The following is a 16,643-nucleotide window of genomic DNA, read 5'->3' as shown; positions in this document are numbered from 1 at the left end:
TCATCAGTAAGTTACAACATCTTTGCTGGAAACCAATCGAAATATTCATTTCATCGATAATTTTTTACCTTTGTTTATTTCCATTGCACATTTCTTAATTAAATAATTTTATCGATCACTGTTCTGTTATTATTAACAGAAATCAATTCATCATTTCAGATGGAAAAGAAATCAGAAGCAAACAGAAGTAAGTGAATTTTATTTAAATTTTCTGTCAACTTGAGATTATTCGTTCATTTATAATCGACTAATTCTGCTAAATTAAAATATTATGCACTGAAAAATGAAGGATAACACAACAAGAGATTGTGTTAATTGCATTTACTAATTAAATATTTATTTCATAAATTTTATAAATTGTTGTTAAATTTTTTAGCTTATTTTTCACATTAAGTTAATTAATTTAATTATTTAAATGTAATAAAATCTTGATCTTTAAAGTTTTTTGAAAATGTCCGTCTGCTTAAAACGAAAAACTATTTAAAACGGAATATCTGTTCAGCATCAATCAATTCTGTTTTGGAGAGAGCTTACTGCATTATTTTCATCAATTACTGTATTACTTATCAAATACTGCATTATTTATCAATTACTGCATTATTTATAAATTACTGCATTATTTTTATCGATTTATAATTTAGATTAGACAATTTATAATTTAGATTAGACAATTTATAATTTAGATTAGACAATTTATAATTAGATTTACAATTTAGATCGATTTCAATTTATATTATATAAGACGCAACAATGAGCATAATCTACAAAAACCAATGAAATTTCTTTTCGCGCATTAGGAAAAAGAAACTAAAACAAGTTTATAGCTATAAATTGATCAGCCATGAAAAAATTAATGCGAACTATCACATTAAATATAAGAAAGTTAGTTTATATTTTGTTGTAATTATGATTCTTAATCTATAGAGGTAACATAAAATTTTAGAGCTATTTTAGTTTAAATGTTACTTAATAATTTATGCAGGGGAAACAGGTGTTTTAATGAAACTGCAGAGTCACGGTAAAAAATGTAGTGTTTTATTATAAATCTTTCAAGGATAAAATCATGTTATTCTGTTAAGGCTGTGTTCCCAAGCTTTTAAATTTTCAATTTAAAATGTTAAATAACATCGGTGTATGCAGGGAAATTTTATAAATTTTAAAGCTAGCAAGCCTTTTTTTTTAATTTTTTTTTACTTTGAATGATCAGGCGCATCAGATCAACGTTAATGTTTGCCATAACCCTGGAATTCTACCTTCATTTTTATCAATTTTGCTGCAAGTTTTATTTTAATTTCCTACATTTTTTTTGTTTCAATATATTTTACAAACACTGTGACTCCATACGCTAAAATTTGGAATTCTTAATTGCATTAGTGTATATTTTTAGAACTGCCGACCGACCTGTGTAGGGGGCAGGGAACTGTCCTTGCATCAGAAAGGTTCTGGGTTCGAATCCCGGGCAAGGCATGGATGTTCTTTCCTTCTCTGTGCTATATGTCCTCACTGTGGGAACGACGTTGGCCCACCTAATAAGATGCCCCTGAAAGAGAGGCCAACAAAAGCGCCCTGTCTATGCCTGAATTGATGGATGTTAACACAGGTGGGCATTGGGGGGAAAATATTTTTAGAACTTTGTTCTTACAAAGAAAGCTTACCACAGTCCATATAACCACCTGAGACAGTGGATCCTATATATTGGACAGCAATCGGTATAATTTTATCACTTAATAGAGTTTTATAAATTCTTTTTTTCTGTTTGTATACCTTTACAAAGCAGTCGTCTACGTAAAAATATAATTTATTGCATTTTTCGTTGGTTGGAAGTTTTAATGACAAGAAAAAAAAAATGTGAGAACAGGCTTAATATTCTAGAAGCTTTTATTATTGTGATATGTGTTAAATTTTACCACAGTAATTTCACCATTAGCAAGAATTTTCTGTAATTTATAAATTCTTAAACAGGTTGTGGTCCTAAAACAACTCAACCTAAATTAATATCACAAAATTAAAAAAAAGTGTATGGTTAGCCGTGTTTTGAGTGTTATCCCTTATTTGGCTAAATTTGTGTAAAATAGCGCCGTTTGTGTGGTTAAAGTACTGGATTTTCTGCGTGAAAAACCGGGGTTCCATCCCCAATGACGACTTAAATGCCAACTAGATTCAGATCGATAGGTACCAGCTTGTCTGGGAAGTAAAGGCATCCTGTGCGCAATGCTAACCACATTGCCTCCCTCATGGTATTGTTCCCAAAACTGTGGAACTTTAACCTCCAGGCCAGGGTCGGATTACCCATTAGGCCAGACTGGGCCATAGCCTGGGGCCCCCAATGATTAGGGGCCCCTTCAAAATGAATTTGTTGAAAATAAATTTAAAAAAAAACAATGATTTTTCAAATTTTTTCAAAATTTTATGATTATTTTTTAGTTTTAATTTGATTTAATAGAGTAAAATTTAATTTATTATTATTTATTTTAATTTTAAATATGTTTTCTTAAATAAAAGATGCATAAATACTTTTATATTTGAATAAATATAAAATATACGAGAAAAAAATTTAATCTAGGTGCCCCAAAAATTTGAAGGGTCTAGGGCCCCGCGTGTGCTTAATGCGCCCCTGCTCCGGCCCCATAATGGGCTGGGCAGTTGAGAAAATGTTTTGCTTTATTTTATGTAGAAAAAATAAGTTTATGCAGAAAAAATAAATTTTAAGGCTAAGAACAAAAATTTATTATAATTTTATCCAATAATTAAAAATTTTTATAAAAACAATATTTCAGTTAAATTATTTAAATTTTTATCTTATAATGCTTTTCTTTAAGCTACATATTTCAAAGTAAATATTGAATATTCAGCCTTTATTTAAAGCTCGGTTCCCAAGGGATTAAAGCTACAGCGAAACAGATTGATGTTCAATATAAAAGCGAAATGGCTTTTGAAATACGAAAAGAAGAGAAAAAGCAATTCCAGAAGTAAAGGGGTGTTCTCCTAGTAGAATAGAAAATACAGTCATTCAAATGGTATGAATCGTAGAGTATTGTATGAATCGATGCAGAGATATAAAACTTAATTATAAGATATAACTTAATTATATAAATATTATTAAGGTATAAAATTCTGTATCTGGCAAAGTTAAATCTATCACATTAAATTAGAAGGAAACAAACATTTCAGAAAAAATTGAATTATAGTGTCCAAACGTATAGAAGATCCAAAACTTACTTAGGCAAACTCAATTGATGCCATTTCTTTTGTAGTTATTAATAACATTATAGAAATAATGAATGAAAAAACTGCCAGTTGCAGTCTTTGAATGTCAAAATATAATAAATTTCCGAATTTGTATAATTTTGTGACATATTTTGAAATATTTCGTGCAACTCAGAAATAATTTGTTTAAAATTATTGTTTGAACAACCTAGTAGGGAAATCTAGAAGAAGTATAAATTTTCTTTGGTAAGAAATATTTCAATGTCAAAATAATTTTTTAACCTTTTACAGGGGCCATTTTTTCTAGTTATGTTACGTTAAAATATTTCTGGTATTAAGATTAATTTATGAAAAGAAACTCATTTAGTGTTTTTGTTCTAATTAATTTGGTTTTTATTGCCATTTTTTGGTAGGAAGTCAATGGTATTTTTAAAATTTCACTACTATTAGGGATTGGTCATACACTTGCCGTTTTGTGCATATAAATAACAAAATTCATAAACTCTGTGTTTATTAAAGCAAATAATTTCGATGGGAAATTATTCAATGAACTGTAGCATAATTACCACTATAAATATTAAATACCAATTAACTAGTATATAAGACATGTCAACTTGATTCCATCTTGAGGCGCCTTGTGATAGTTGAAGGTTGACATAGTCGGTAATTACATGTTCTTATTGGTGATCTCCGGAGGTGATATGAGCTAGCCAACATAGTTGAATTGTCCACAATAAACAGTTGTTTTGCTTACATAATGGCTCTCAAAAATCCGGTGAACTAAATACGATTCTCCCGGCCAATAAAGAAAACAATAAGGAGCGAAAAATAATTAAACAACATAAATCAACCGGTGGTATTCGTTCATCGAATTTTATCTTAGATAAATTTCTGGAAAGAGAGTAGCGTGACTTAACTACCAACAAAAATATAAATAGAAATTCACAAGTATATTTTACATGTTAATAGTCCATTTTGAGGTACCTTGTGATGGTTGAAAGTTGACATAGTCGACGAATTCACCCCTTACAACGAATGCGTAACGCACTAGAGAAAATAGATTTCTAATGTTGGGCTCACTTTATGATCTCATACAAACCTTTTTATTTTATTTTGTAACCTTCGTTGAACAGGTTGCCCAATTTTGTGCTTACGACTACTAATGTCTCACTCCGTAGCCTTGTAAATTTGAACCCAATCTAGAAGACAAGGGAACTCCTGGGTCAAGTATTGGGAGAAATTTACCTTCATGGGGATCTTTCTGATAGAACTAACCAGCATTTGCGTTACATGGATCATGCATAAATTTATAGTCACTCACATTTATGTATACCAAATTCTAAATTTGCACTTTTATTTCGTAATTTCTGACTGCGCAAATCATAAGTAGAAAAATAGCTTTCTTATCGATGCTTAAAACTTATGAAGTTGCTGATAAGTATTCTTCCCATAGCATTATAAACTTTTTAAAAAAGTAACATAATTCTTAGAACCTTTAAACCAACGAGGCAGTCCAGGTTCGATACCTTGATTAAAGCTGTCCACTTATACTTTTTGAACTGACCATTGTGTTGATGAAAAATATCCCCGCTGATAGAACAGTCCCTTTTGCACCTGACTAACTGTAGGGGCTTTTCTAAATTTTCTTACCTTGCAAAATGAATGTATATTAGTTTCACTCAAAAAAGATATTCACGAAGGTGGTTATTTTGCCATTGTTTGATTCAGATGTTTCTTTGTCGAATAGGTCTTGCTCAAATTACAAGACAATGGAGTTGAACTTTAAAATAGATCCTCATACAATTCTAACAAAGTAAAATAAAGTTGCTATGCTTTAACTTACTTTAATTCTAATCGAAAGATGTTACTACGTCGTAATTCTTCGCTCTTCGTATTGCATTAATAATAAGTATATCAACATAATGTGTTAGGAATAGTTGCATCATAATTTTATTAAATAAATGTGGAAGTTTCGAAAAATCATTAAAAACTGATTATAAAATATAGATAAAATATACAAGAGGAGCACAGTTGAACCGAAATTTTAAAAATTTATATCCTCGAAATTATTTTACAAATAAAGAATCATATATAAGGAATACACGAAATTAAAGAAAATAGGCCAATTTTTTTTCTCATTTAACAAACGATGGATATGTGACTCTTTCGTTACAAGGCAGACAACTATTCGATAGTCAAGTTTCTTAACGCATATTGTAAATTTTAACTATCAATGTTTCCTAATGTGTCCGAATGCGATCTTCAGTTCTCGCCGTGTTTTCAGTATCTGTGGCCCATAAACAGTGCCTTTGACGCATCCCCATAATAAAAAATCTCAAAGTTTTAAGTCTGGAGACCTTGGTGACCATGTGATGATCACTGTCACCCGCATGAGCATTGATATAGCGAAGCGAATAAATATGTAGAACGAGCTTGATTGCAGATTAGATACTTGTTGTGTGACAAAATGATCACACGTCCAACATATGTAAGAACAAAACGTGGTATATTTGTATTGTTTATTGTAATCTGTACAATAATTTCAGAAATGTAAATATCTGGAGCATTTTCATCGAGCTAGATATCATTGCTTTATGAATTTTCACGTAAGAAAACTTTGATTCCATAGATTTTTTCCTACAATTTCAACCCATACAGTTTCCTAAATTATAATTGCAATTCCTTAGAAATTTTACAGATAAATATTTATTTCAATTTCTTGAAGTTTAAAATTACAATATTTTATTTAAGCAAATATGACACAGATTTTATATCCTTTTAAATTATACTTTAATCTGAAATATGGATTTTGAAATTTTAATTAAATATTATTTCATTTTCATAAAATACAAAATAAACTGAAGGCGTAATGATTAAAATGAAATGAATGTTAAAAGAAAATCATTTTTATGATAAGTCTTTGCGAACCGAGCGTTTGGCATGCATAAAAATTTCCATGCAAATAATTCGGCTGATTCGAGCGATTTTTTAACAGAGGATGAAAGTGAAATATTGTCAGGTGACAGGGAGAGGATACAAGAAATTAATCAATATATTTCTCTATACAGTGTATTTTCTTTCTACGTGACATGAAAAGCACTCATAATGGAAAGGCGCAAAGCTTTCACAAAACAAGTGAAGAAAAAGAATAAATACACCTTTTCGTTTACTACGTTTCTTTCAGCTACAGAAACAGCGCCACCTACCGGGCAAACACAACGAATATATGAAGATATTATTTCAGAAAGAGAAGTTCTGGCTTACTTTTCCATTCAATCACGGAAAGTGCGTAAAAGCAATTTTCGTTTCGTAGGCGCGCGGAAACAATTTATTTATTTATTTAAAACAAAAAGAAGATTAAATTAATAAGGTATGTAAATATGCTTTTATATATTTCATAAAATATTACTGATTTTTAATTATATTAAAATGAAATGAAAAACAATTTAAATTAATTTTTGTGTTGTATTTTTAGCGCTCAAATATCAACACGTTTCAACTATTGATATTGATGAAAAGTGAACTAAAGTAAGTGATCCGTTTATTGGTTTTATTCCGTTTTGTCATCACATTTTTATCCCTTTTTTTTATTACCTTAACCCCCCTTTTTATTTTATTTATTTATTTATTGATTTTCGCTTACCCTCAATATTTTTTTTCTCAATATTTCATTCAACATTTTTTTCTTATTCTTTTTTGTTGCTTTTTTGTTATCCATAAGCCCTTTTATTAAACGTTGTCCTTTTTTTCTTATCCTCTTTAACCCTTTATCTCAATTAGTATTATTTTTTATATTGCTAAACAATATAAATATATTTTCATAGCGAAATTTTATAGATTTTTCCATGCTTACAATAGAGGAATGGCTAAAAATGTTTTTCGTTACACAAATTCACATTCAAGTAAAAAAAATTATTAAAAATAGACTATACTTTGATTAATCATTATATAAATTAAAAAAAGCAAAGAGGGGGAACTATTTTCTTTGTAACTAAAATATTAACTAGAGATTTCTTATATGTATAGTTTCTAAGAAAATGTTTCAAAAATTTAAATTTAAAACGAAGTATTTTTTAAAAGAAAAACTGTAGATTTAAAAAAAAACTTTTTATATATAGATTTAAAATAAATTTTAAAAAATATAGATTTAAAAATATTTTTTTGAAAATATATTAATTTAAAAAATCTTCTTTTAAAAATAAGAGATTTAAAAATTAGTTTTTTAAAAATATATAATTTTAAAAAATGTTTCTTTAAAAATATATAGATTTAAAAATATATATCTAAAAATAACGTTTTAAAAAATTATTTTTTTTAACATAGAGACTAAAAAATAGTTTTTTTTAAAAAAAGAAATACACAGTTAAAAAATGTATTTTTTTTGAAATTATAAAATAGATTATATATTTAGAATAGATTACATATTATATAGATTATAGATTTGTAATAAATTATACATTAAAGATTTAATTTTTTTCTGATTTAAATTTTTTTTAAAGAATATTGATTTAAAAAATAGTTTTATTTTAAATTACAGATTTAAAAAATAGTTTTTTTTAAAAAAATATATATAATTAAAAGATAGTTTTTAAAAATAAAAGGAAATATTAAAAAAAAAATATATTGATGGCTTTTTTAGGAACCTGAATATAAGTTAGTTTTTCAAAGATTTTTAGCATTACAAAATATTAGCATATTTTTAGTATTATATTAGTTATAGTATTGTTATTATTTTGTTACTGTTACGCAGTTACTATTTTAATGTTTCGAATTTTAATTTTCAAATTCTTAATTTCACATTTAAATTCTTAAATTAGAAGAAAAAATTCGAAACGCTACTATTTATAGAATATTTTCCTGAAACGATGGCATTAGTTATTTTTCCGTCTACTATTGCACACTACTCGCCTTCGGCGTCTTCCTTTTACAAACCTTCTCATTCATCTTGGAATCTGAAATTGTAAAAAGAAAAATGGAATCCAAGATACTAAGGGATTCTTCGTTGCCTTCTCTAACCTTTGCAGTTCTTTTCAGATCGTTTCTCAATTCGAACCGGCTTCGTTAACTTATTGGGTAGTTTTAGAATTTAGTCTAGATTTGTATGTGGAAGGCTTTCCTTTAAGTTCTAAAAGCATGTAACATGTACATCCTGTTAAACGTTGATTAATGATTATTTCACTTCATTTATATACATTACTGGCCCGGATAGACTGGTCGGTAGGGGGCTGGACCCATGTCCGAGAGTTCGTGGGCTCGAACCCCGCCGACTGGAGAAAAATGACTGATGCACGTTAAATCTGCCGAGTCGCAAATGTCCACCATGTTCCCATAACAAATCAACACCTCTGGGGGTACTGGTTACTACGTACTGGTTACGGGGTGCTGGTTATTGGAGATCGATCGTTGTCTGATTCAGTTCAAAATTACGATCCGTGGATGTATGAATGGGTCCGCCCTATAAACGAGTGCGACGCATGGTGTGGCAGAAGTCGAATTCTTGGTCATAGATGGCGCCACTGAAAAACAAGAAACGCACACTCTGCCTTAAATTTGCTCGGTTTCACCAAGCTGGTTTGCCCGTGAGGCAACGGCATTAGAAACAACAACAACATATACATCACGATTGGAATTATATGCATTTCGATGCTACTCGGAAATTACATTTGGAATATCGCGAAAAATTAAACATGGTTCGTGTTTCAAATAAACCCAGTGGTAGGGACATTGCCTCCAGTATTTGGTTCTGCCTCCTGGGCTCGCCCCTTCACGGCTCTTTGTTAATTAATCTGAGGGGGAAAAACAAAATTACGTGGTTCGACTAAAAACACCAGTTGAAGAAAAAATTTTATAAAAAAGAAGAAAAAACCACTTAATATTATTATAAAAAGGTGTAAAATAATACCGACTGTGACAAATTTCTGATTCGGCTCTGGCAAACATAATGTAGAACCAACCTAGAATCATTCCATTGTATGTACTTCCATTGTATGTTCCTCACTGCAAAGCAAAATTATTCTGGGCAAACTGATAACACTAGGAATTTTGATGAAACGAAAATTTAAAAACAATAATCGGAGGACGTTCTACGAATTCAATTTTTATCAATTCAATTTTTATCAATTGAAGAAAAAAATTTGAATTTTATAGGGAAGTTAGACTTGGATATGAGATACCTTTGATCTTAGAAGTATAAGAGAAATAACTTATTTGTTTCAACCTTCAAAGCAATGCATTACAACGAAAAAACCAAGAGTAATGTTGAATTAAATAAAATTATGATTGATACCTTTAATTCATTATCTTGAGGTTTTTTTTTGGTATTGATGATTACTTGATGTTTTATGACACACGCTTACAAAAAATTTTAATTAAAAATCCCACTGCTTAAGTGTAGAATTCAGTTATTGTGCGAATTATCTAGGTAATATGCAGATTACCTAGAGAGATTCGTCAAAGTGAAAAAACTTCATTCCATTTCGCAACTTACTTCAGTAATCTGCAAACTTCCTCGGTAATCTACACATCACCTACTAGGAATTTGTTAAAATGAAAACGTGATATTTTCTGGAACAATAGCAATGCTTCTATAAGCTAAACTATCATAATATTATTTATTTATTTTTCGTTATCTAAAAAGTCAAGTAACAACAATTAACACATCAGTAAATAGAATCAATCATTAATAACTTTAATCATTAAAAAAAATTTTTTTTACGGAAATTATCAAAAATGGTTTAAAATTTTATTATAATTAAGTAAATTAACGTGTTATTTTTTGATGTCTAAACAATTTAATAAATGCAGTCAAACAATCAACAAATTAGTTTACAGAAAAAGAGAAACGTTTGAACTATAACGATTCGGAAATCGTTTTTTCACCATTTGCCTAGATAAATTGCGGAAAACTTATGATTTCGAGGAATATCCCAGTTAATCAGTAGATTATCAAGGTAATATGCATAGTAACGTTTTAGCAGACGGGTAACAGGCATGTGAGTTATTGGGATGAATCTGAATCACAGTTATTTAATCACACTTATTTTCTGTAATCAAAAATGTGGAAAATACCTAAGTAGTTTTAAATAATAATTTTCCATGATATTTCCTTTCTACCTCTTTGAATACCACAGGGTATCCAACACATTCTCGTTTCCTCTTTTGATTTTTTTTTTTACAAAATTTTTATGATATAGTACCATTTTGAAGCAGTACACGTTTCAAAAAAAAATCTGGAAATAAAGGCACCAACCGCTTTGTTAGATTAACCCCTTCCTTCTCGTTCCCGTGAAAATGACGGGGTGAGGTTTCGCTCTCTATTTCTCGCTCCCGTGATATTGGGACGTATATGACGGGCGGCAGTGTTCAGTAGTAACGCGCCGAAGAATAAAACTAATTCATTTCTTTTGCTCGGATAACAGTATATTTCTCATTTTACACACCAGATGGCAGTACCAGGATATTTTTAAGGTAATTGTAAATAGTTTATTTTAAACTAGATATCAGTACTAATCAAATACGTAATACAAATACAAAAGTAAAAAAAAATAGGCATTTTTACGACCGTTTTCTTGAAAATTAACCGATCGTTAAGGGGTTAAGAGAAGTATCTCTTCTTAATTTTTAAAACTTCTATATTTTTTTTTCTTAAAAATGTGAGCTCTAAAATTAAACAATTAGCATTTTTGTATAGATTACTCAATATTATCTGTTTTTAAGCTTTTTAAAATTTATTATTTATTATTGTTTGAATAGATAAAATCTGATTGTCTTTTATTTATTTACTTATTTATAAATATATTTCGTTATTTATTTATAAATTTATTTATTTCTTTATTTATATATTTGTTAGAATTACTTACATTATTTCTATAGACTGTATCTGATACCAGATCAACTTTGAGTTCAGCATTCAATTTGAACGGATTGAAAACTTAAAAGAACTGTTAAATATTATTTTCAACAACATCAGTGAATAAATGAAGAGTTTCGATAAACGAGATTTTAATGCTGGTTATATAATTATTCTCTGTGAATTCTCCACATTTCACATTTCATGTTTTGATTGCAATACGAAATAACACAAAAGAATTTAAAATAATACTGAATGATTATAACAATAAAGGGTTTTAATACTAGCTGCCACGTAATATTAACCTCTCAAATAACATACCAAAATTAATTATACAAATAACCTTTACGTGAAGTGATGTATTGGGATATTGATTTAATATGAGTCCCCATTTTCAACAACTTGACCCAAAACTAATTTATTAATAATGTTTTAAAAACACACCATCCACAAAAGCATTATAATTATAAATATGTTACGCGACCTCGCGACAATGAAAATTTCCAAATGACTTCATATTCAAGTATGCATAAAATTATTATTAAAATATTCATGTAATTAATTATTCAATGGAAACATTCTGTTCGGTGTAATTGTATAAATTAGTTTTGTTACGTGAATATTTATAATTTAGGTTTTGTCACACTGTTACAACTATTAAAGTCAAGATAAATAACATAATTTAACTACTGAACTCGATCCCAAATGAATGTTTTATCTTATTTTGAGCTATAATGCACTCTGTTTTATTTTTAATTATTTTGAACCCCATTCAGTTTCCTTAATTATTTAATTTGCATTTATTTTTTTATCTATTATCTATTATTTATCTATTTATTTTTTATTTTCGTTCAAAAACATTATAGTTAATTTATTTTAGAATACACTGTTGTTACGTGATGTGAAAAAAAAAACTATAATTTTTCGCAATATTTTTTGATAAATCTATTTTTTGATAAAAGGAAAATATACTTTTATTTTGAAAAGTATCAGCTTGGTATTCTTCAGTTTTAAATTAAATTTTAATTTGTAAAAGAATTTAATTTTATGCAAAAATTAAGTTGAGTGATAAAAAGAATTGTGACTGAAACACTGATGTTTACATTAAAACTATCATAATTGCCGTCAACGTGTCAAAATACTTATGCACGCAGCCCTTCAGTCAAAACGGTTGATCTCCCCTAATATGAATTACAATAAAAATAGTTATTTGTCTTTTATAAGATATTTTTATATCATATCACTTTACAAATAAAATTAACCTTAAGCTAAATTTTCAATATACTGTAAGATAGCGAGATGTTTCTCGTATTAAGATAAATTACATTTGAATGTGGTAAGCCGGTAAGTGCATACAATGTTCCAATTTAGTACTTTTTTTCTAAATTTCGCCGCTCCATCGCAATTAATAATTCCTTGATAAGAAAAAATTTTAATAATTTAAATTAAAATATATAGATTAAAGTACACAAACTGAAATACATAAATTAAAATATATAAATTAAAATATATAAATTAAAATATATAAATTAAAATANATCATTGCTTTATGAATTTTCACGTAAGAAAACTTTGATTCCATAGATTTTTTCCTACAATTTCAACCCATACAGTTTCCTAAATTATAATTGCAATTCCTTAGAAATTTTACAGATAAATATTTATTTCAATTTCTTGAAGTTTAAAATTACAATATTTTATTTAAGCAAATATGTTACAGATTTTATATCCTTTTAAATTATACTTTAATCTGAAATATGGATTTTGAAATTTTAATTAAATATTATTTCATTTTCATAAAATACAAAATAAACTGAAGGCGTAATGATTAAAATGAAATGAATGTTAAAAGAAAATCATTTTTATGATAAGTCTTTGCGAACCGAGCGTTTGACATGCATAAAAATTTCCATGCAAATAATTCGGCTGATTCGAGCGATTTTTTAACAGAGGATGAAAGTGAAATATTGTCAGGTGACAACAAGAGGATACAAGAAATTAATCAATATATTTCTCAATACAGTGTGTTTTCTTTCTACGTGACATGAAAAGCACTCATAATGGAAAGGCGCAAAGCTTTCACAAAACAAGTGAAGAAAAAGAATAAATACACCTTTTCGTTTACTACGTTTCTTTCAGCTACAGAAACAGCGCCACCTACCGGGCAAACACAACGAATACATGAAGATATTATTTCAGAAAGAGAAGTTCTGGCTTACTTTTCCATTCAATCACGGAAAGTGCGTAAAAGCAATTTTCGTTTCATAGGCGCGCGGAAACAATTTATTTATTTATTTAAAAAAAAAGAAGATTAAATAGAAAAGGTATGTAAATATGCTTTTATATATTTCATAAAATATTACTGGTTTTTAATTATATTAAAATGAAATTAAAAACAATTTTAATTAATTTTTGTGTTGTATTTTTAGCGCTCAAATATCAACACGTTTCAACTATTGATATTGATGAAAAGTGAACTAAAGTAAGTGATCCGTTTATTGGTTTTATTCCGTTTTGTCATCACATTTTTATCCCTTTTTTTATTACCTAAACCCCCTTTTTTGTTTTATTTATTTATTGATTGATTTTCGCTTACCCTCAATATTTCTTTCTCAATATTTTATTCGACATTTTTTTCTCTTTATTTCATTCTTTTTTGCTGCTTTTTTATTATCCATAACTCATTTTATTGAATGTTGTTTTTTTTCTTATCCTCTTTAACCCTTTTTCTCATTTAGTATCATTTTTTATATTGCTAAACAATATGAATATATTTTCATTGCGAAAATTTATAGATTTTTCCATGCTTACAATAGAGGAATGGCTTAAAATGTTTTTCGTTACACAAATTCACATTCAAGTAAGAAAATTATTAAAAAAATCTATACTTTGATTAATCATTATACAGATTACAAATAGCAAAGAGGTCGAACTATTTCCTTTGTTACTAAAATATTAACTAGAGATTTCTTATATGTGCAGTTTCTAAGAAAATGTTTCAAAAATTTAAATTTGCGGCGAAGTATTTTTTTTTAAAAAACTGTAGATTTAAAAAATATTTTTTTTGTAAAATATTGATTTAAAAATAAATTTTTAAAAATATAGGTTTAGAAATATTTGAAAAAAATACTAATATTTAAAAAATATTCTTTTTAAAGTAAGAGACTTAAAAATTAATTTTTTAAAAATATATATTTTAAAAAAATGTTTCTTTTTAAATATATAGATTTAAAAATATATTTCTAAAAATAACGATTTAAAAAATCATTTTTTAGCATAGAGACTGAAAGATAGTTTTTTAAAAAAAAGAAATGCACAGTTAAAAAAAAAAAAAAAAAAAAAAATTTCTGAAATTGTAAAATAGATTATATATTATATAGATTATATATTTATATATTCTTTAAAGAATAATTATTTAAAAAATACTTTTTTTTTAAATTATAGATTTAAAAAATAGTTTTTTTTAAAAAAATACATAATTAAAAGATAGTTTTTAAAAATAAAAAGAAATATTAGAAACAAAAAATATTGATGGCTTTTTCAAGATCCTGAATATAAATTAGCTTTTCAAAGTTTTTTAACATTACAAAATACTAGCATATTAATAGTATTATATTAGTAATAGTATTGGTATTAGTTTGTTACTGTTACACAGTTACTATTTTAATGTTGCGAATTTTAATTTTTAAATTCTTAATTTCACATTTAAATTCGAAAATTAGAGGAAGGGGATTCTTCGTTGCCTTCTCTAACCTTTGCAGTTTTTTTCAGATTGTTTCTCAATTCGACCGGCTTCGTTAGCTTATTGGGTAGTTTTAGAATTTAGTCTAGATTTGTATGTGGAAGGTTTTCCTTTAAGTTCTAAAAGTATGTAACATGTACATCCTGTTAAACCGTTGATTAGTAAATATTTCACTACATTTATATACATAGCCGGGACAGCCTGGTCGGTAGGGCGCTGAGCCCATGTCCGAGAATTCGTGGGTTCGAACCTCGTCGACCAAAGACTCCCCGTGTAGTAAAGTGACTGATGCACGTTAAATCTGTCGAGTCGCAAAAATCCTCCATGTTCCCATAACAAATCAAGACCTCTGGGGGTACTGGATTGGAGATCGATCGTTCTCTGATTCAGGTCAAAATTACGATCTGTAGATGACTGAATGGATGTATGAATGGGTCCGTCCTATAAACGGGTACGACGCATGGTGTGGCAGAAGTCGAATTCTTGGCCATAGATGGCGCCACTGAAAAACAAGAAACGCTCACTCTGTCTTAAATTTGCTCAGTTTCACCAAGCAGGCTTGCCCGTGTAGCAAGTGGCATTAGTAACAACAACAACATATACATTGCGATTGGAATTATATGCTTTTCGATGCTACTTGGAAATTACATTTGGAATATCGCGAAAAATTAAACATGGTTCGTTTTTCAAATAAGCCCAGTGGTAAGGACATTGCCTCCAGTACTTGGTTCTGCCTCCTAGGCTCGTCCCTTCACGGCTCTTTATTAATTAATCTGAGGAGAAAAAACGGAAATAAGTGGTTCAACAGAAAAACACAAGTGGAAGAAAAAATTTTTTAAAAAAGAAAAAAGAAACCACTAAATAATATTATAAAAAGGTGTAAAATAATACGGACTGTGACAAATTTCTGATTCGGCTCTGGTAAACACATTGTAAAACCAACCTGGAATCATTCCATTGTATGTTCCTCACTGGAAAGCAAAGTTATTCTGGGCAAACTGATAACACTAGGAATTTCAATGAAACACAAATTTAAAAACATTAATTGGAGGACGTTCAATTTTTATCAATTGAAAAAAAATTATATCAATTTTATAGGGAAATTAGACTTTGATATGAGATACCTTTGATCTTTTAGACGTATAAGAGAAATAACTTATTTGTTTTAACCTTCAAAGCAAAGCATTACAACGAAAAAACCAACAGTAATGTTGAATTAAATAAAATTATGATTGATACCTTTAATTCATTATCTTGAGGTTTTTTTTGGTATTGATGATTACTTGATGTTTTATGACACACGCCTACATAAATTTTAATTAAAAATCCTACTGCTAAAGTGTAGAATTCAGTTATAGTGCGAATTACCTAGAGTGATTCGTCAAAGAGAAAAAATTCCAAAGAGAATTCCATTTCTTAAATTGCCTACGTCAGAGGTCGCCAAAGTGGTCTATATAGACCCCCAGGGATCTATTTAACATAAGCAGGGGTCGATCTGAGCCAGGGGTCGAATGCGGGTCGATCCGAACCTGAAGGATCAATTGGTCGAAGGATTATCAGTATTTTTCAGATATGTGACAATTAGAAATAAAAGAAGACTTGGAAATATATACAGGTAATCTTCAAAAATTGAGCGACGATTTTAAACTGCGTTTTGTTGATTTGGAAAACATTGACATCCCTGATTGGATTATTGTGCCATTTTCTGCTCAAATTGAAAACGTGGGCATCAACCTGCAAGATGAGCTTGCTGAATTATTATGGGGATTTGAAGCAAAGACGCTTTTTAAAAATTTAACAATAAGCAAATTTTGGACAAATATAAATATAATGCAAAAATATGTA

The 16,643-nt window shown here is 28.4% G+C and overlaps 1 protein-coding gene across 5 annotated transcripts in view; it reads left to right on the top strand.

Annotated features, from left to right (window-relative positions):
- Positions 1-16,643, top strand: part of LOC107448148 (G-protein coupled receptor dmsr-1-like) — a 402,323-nt gene that overhangs the window by 312,600 nt on the left and 73,080 nt on the right. For 2 of the 5 annotated variants that reach the window (XM_071179467.1, XM_071179469.1), the window contains exon 5: positions 13,486-13,538. The exons of 1 other annotated variant lie outside the window; for it this stretch is intronic. The gene's annotated coding sequence lies outside the window, so the exon portion shown is untranslated. Of the gene's footprint in view, positions 1-13,256; positions 13,381-13,485; positions 13,539-16,643 lie in introns of those variants that run through there. 2 more of the 5 variants (XM_043047783.2, XM_071179471.1) reach the window with 2 other exon arrangements.

This window comes from Parasteatoda tepidariorum, chromosome 4, assembly GCF_043381705.1.
Source record: "Parasteatoda tepidariorum isolate YZ-2023 chromosome 4, CAS_Ptep_4.0, whole genome shotgun sequence".
In the NCBI taxonomy this organism is placed as follows: Eukaryota; Metazoa; Arthropoda; class Arachnida; order Araneae; family Theridiidae; genus Parasteatoda; species Parasteatoda tepidariorum.
This window is presented reverse-complemented; position numbering and strand designations above follow the sequence as displayed.